This window comes from Carettochelys insculpta, chromosome 2 (assembly GCF_033958435.1).
Source record: "Carettochelys insculpta isolate YL-2023 chromosome 2, ASM3395843v1, whole genome shotgun sequence".
Classification (NCBI taxonomy): domain Eukaryota; kingdom Metazoa; phylum Chordata; order Testudines; family Carettochelyidae; genus Carettochelys; species Carettochelys insculpta.
The window spans coordinates 56,674,017-56,678,615 of record NC_134138.1 but is presented as its reverse complement, the minus strand read 5'-3'; positions in this window follow the sequence as shown (position 1 = coordinate 56,678,615).

Here is a 4,599-nt window from a genome sequence, read left to right as displayed (position 1 = left end):
TCTCAGTCACTTTATTTTTGTATTAAAGATTCCTATTATAGAGCTAGCACAATACGCAACCTGGCACAAGGCTGGTGTATTTTGACTTCTTAATATTTTCATAACTAGCAGATCCCAAAGTAGAAATTAAACCATAGTAATACACCCTCATAAAATAAAAACAAATAAACAAGAAAATCCCATAAGAAAACCAAACCAAATGAACAACAAACAACCTTGTCCCCTAGCCCCCAAAACTATAGAGTGCAGTGAGAAAAGAATTAGACACAACCTTTTCATGGTTTGTTGCTGGAAGTTTATCCTCTGTGCAGATATGGCAAACTCAAGGGCCATTTCTACACAGGCAAGATCTTCCAGAAGAATAGTGCCTTCTTCCAGAAGATCTGTGGAGCTTCTACACATGTAAGATTCTCTTTCAGATTTCTTCTGGAAGAAGGTGCCCCTCTTCCGGATTCTGTATTCCGTTCCAGAATCAGGAAGAGGACCTTCTTCTGGAAGAGTCTTCCGTAAGAAGGCATGTGTAGATGTTCCCGGACTGCTTCTTCCAGAAGAAGAAGTCCTCCATGGCGGCAGCCTGCTGGAGAGCAGGGCTGCTCTGAACACCCCCAGAGAGGTACTGTGGTCCCCAGGCCCTTGCAGACTTTAAAGCTGCAAGGACCCAGAGACCCTGTGGCAGGAAGCTGAGAGTGTGAGACAGGCAGCACGTGCAGAGCTGCCTGCCACACTCCCCCGAGGCTCTGCAGCACCCAGCAAGTCCCGATCCACAGGGATGGTTAGCCGCCCAGTACTCCGCACCGCCCAGGGGAGCCCCAGAAACCTGGATGAGGGGAGCCAGGACCCCGAATGGGCTCCAAAATGAAGGGCCCCCTCCTGGACTGAACCAGAGCTCCAGGACCTCCTGGGGCTCTGGCACGACAAGGATGTCCTCCGGGACACCAGTGGGCACCAGAGGAATGCCCCAGCCTTCGCCCGCCTAGCCCAGGGCCTGGCTGCCCATGGCCACTCCTCCTGGACACCAGAACAAGTGTGGTGAAAAGTGAAGGAGCTCTGGCAGGGGTACATATGGGCCCGGGACAGCGCCCGCAGATCTGGCCATGCCCCCTGCCAGCTGCCCCTTCTACCAGGACCTGTGGGAACTCCTGGCTGCAGATGATGCCTCTCCACCCTGCGTCACCATGGATACAGCTGCAACTGAGCCCCCTGCCACACTGGAGGAGGGGCATGACGGACCTGCCGCCGTAGACATCCCATCTGATGGGGAGTCCACAGATGGGTCCCTCGTCATTGCGATGCACTCCACCGCCAGCAGCCAGGTCCCCTCCAGTCGGGCATCACCTGACATATACAAGGCCACCTTGGGTAAGTGCGCAGAGTGGAAAAGCACAGGGAGGGGGACACCTGGGCCCCAGCCCCAGGCCCTCAAGTCCTAAAGCCCGTCCCCGGTCAGGGCCTAGGGCACACCCATGCCTACAAGCAGCACTCGGCTCCCTCTCCCATGAAATGCCCCCTGAGCGTTCTGAGGCCCCCTCTAGGCAGCAGAGCTGCATCCAGAACCCCCCATGGCTGAGCTCCCCACAGCCCACAAGTCCATTGCTACGGTGGGCCACCGTGGATAGCACCCTGGCTCTGGCATCATGCCCCAGTGGCTGCTGTGGTGAGTGCACACAAGCCTGCATGGTGGCCTCCCTTTGCACATGCCCATCCCATGGGTCTGTGGATGGGCTAACCAGCTGGGGAGACTGGAGCCATGCCACCCAGGTCCCAGATGTGGTACTGACTTCCCCTTCTACCCCCACCCTCTTTCTCTCAACAACAATACCATCCGAGGGCTGGGGCAGCTGGATGAGGAGCCCGGGGCCCACCAGCCCCATCCAGGTCCCCGATGCTCACCAGCTGCAGCACCAGCACATGGTTGATGGCCCTCACGACCTGCAGGGAAATGGGCGCACTCGTGGGCATGTGCAGAGGGGTCCCTGCCCCCCTCCCCTTTCATCCCCTCCCTCCCTACTGGGCCCCCCCTTCTGAGGGACTCCTCTGGCAGTGGCCATGTGGTATCCCTTCTGGGCTAGGCCTGCCCGCCTGCCCCCACCCAGCCTTGCTCCTTCTCAATTTGTACCTGAAGTCCCCTGAGCCCACCGGCCCCCTCCTCCCTCTCTCTTGCCAGTGGGGCAGGGTCTGGGGCAGGGCTTACCTGGAGGATGACAGCCCCGATGGTGGATGTGCCCACCCTGAACTGCTGCCTGATGGATCGGTAGCTGTCTGGGGTGGCCAATTTCCAGATGGCAATGGCCATGCGCTTCTCCGGGGAGAAGGCCAGCCTCATCCAGGTATCCTGGTGTTGTAGCATGGGGGTGAGCCAGCTGCAGATCTCAAGGAAGGTCTCTTTCTTCATCCGCAGGTTCTGCAGCCAGTGGTCGTTGTCCCACTCCCCCATGACGACCCTGTCCCACCAGTCCGTGTTGGTGGCATCGGTCCAGACATGCTGGACTGGTCAGAGGGGGCCTGGCAGGGGTGGTGGGGGTGCAGGACCCACGGTCCTGGGCCTCTGCCTCCACAGAAGGCTGAGGAGGGTGGCCAAGAGGATGGCTAGCGTATGGGTGAAGGCAAGCCTGCTGTCCTGTGGCTGCTGGGGGTCCATGCCTGGTGGTCTGCGGGCGCTGGACAAGGACTTGGGTCTGGCTGGCAGGGGACAGAGTTGGCTGGCCTCAGCAGCGTTTGCAGGGAGGGGCTGTTTGGGTGAAGCCCTTTAAGGGGCCATGTGGCTGGTGGACTGGGAAGGGCTCCCTGGCTGTGTGACCCCTCTGTGCTGTTTCCTGCCCTGTTCTTCTGGAAGAGTGCCATTAAATGTGTAGATGCACTCTTCCGGAAGAAGGAGTGGCTCTTTTGAGGTCCTATTTGATGTGTAGATCTTCTTCCAGAAAAAGTGCCATGTGTAGAAGCAGCCAAGGATTTTAGTTCTACCCCTGCTCTGTGTGTGTGTGTATAAACACATATTTTGGTTTTATAATTTTACTATTCTGTAATGTTCATTGTTATTCCGAGAAGCCTTTGATATTTTGATGCAAACAAAAATAAGTTCTTTTATATAATCAGATTTAGACATTTATTTATAAATGTAATTAAGGTCTGGCTTTAGAAAATGCCATGTAGTAGTGGATAGATGAGTCTTTATGAAGAAAGTATTAGATATTTAAAGTGCTTTGGAGGATGAACCATCAAAACTCAAACACTGTCTGGGTATGGGGGGGCAAAGAAAAATTACATAATCTCAAGGTTTTGGGTTAGAATGATAAAGCAATATGGTCATCTCTGCAAACTGTCTTCTGTGGATGTTTGAACATTTTCTGTGAAAACTGGTTTTCAGTGGAAACTTTGACAGAATTTTTGCCAAGAGGTGTCCATTTTCCAAGATGAACTTTGACTTCTTTTTTCAAGATAACCAAGTGAATTGATCTCATGTTTTCAAGTTGGGTCAGTTCAGCTTTAAAACACGATCTCTTGAAATGCCACTGAGCTTTAGGGAGCTGTGATTTGGGTGGCTCATGTTCTCTCTTCCCTCCATGGTTTCCTGTCCTTGACTGAACTATGTCTCCTAGGATGCTCCACAGCTGTGTGAGTCCCAAGATGCATCAACAATAGGTCATCAAGGGGACAATGTCATGCATCTTGGGACATGTCATACCACAACGTATCCAGAAAGCCTGGTCGGGGGTATTAGGCACTCAAACTACTTGTTTGGTAGGACACCATTGCAGTGCAGGTGAATGTACTTGAATGTTGATCTACTCCAAAATGAAATGTTTTGATTTGGTTTAATCAGCTGAAATATTTCAGTTTGGTTTGAACCAAATCAGAGAAAAATATTTGCTTTTGTTTTTTCCATTGGACATTTTTGGGTTTTGTATTAAAGTTTTCATTTTTTATCAAAGAGTATTCAGTTTTGGGATTTTAGATTAAGAAGGTCAGAATTTTCCACAAGAATATGCATGCACACAAGAATCAGGCACACAATTGGACGATAACTGAATGACCATTCAAAGCATCAGAGGTGCCATGAAAGAGAACATAACATTATTGCCATGATTTGGGGTGACTGCATCAGTATTTCCCCCCTGGTTCTGAAAGAGCACTCACACTCGACTTTTTCAGCTTCCCAGCTATTGCCTCTCTTTTGTGGACACCAGCATCTTTCTCCCTTTTCACTGGGGGTATTCCCAGGCTGCCAGTGGTGGAAGTAAACAAAATTTTTTATCAGTATGGGAGGGGTATGTGACATTCCTATGTGACCCACCATGTAACTCTGCTCTGCCTTTAGCCTGAGACCCCCACACTTTCCCTTCCCATCCCACATTACCTGGGGGCAGGAGATCTGGGGGCAGTTCGACAGTGAGAGAAAGCAGTGGAATGCCTAGTCCCTAACTCTCCACCAAGATGCTGAAACTGTGTACGAGGCTGTGGGGTGTGATGGAGAGGGGACCTGAAAGCTGTACTCCTTTCTCTGCTGGGAGGCGAGATGGTGAAAGGAGAACGCCAATAGCTCCTCCAACTGCTCCAAGCCCCACTCTTCATGCCCTAGTCCTGCACACAGATGTGGTGTTT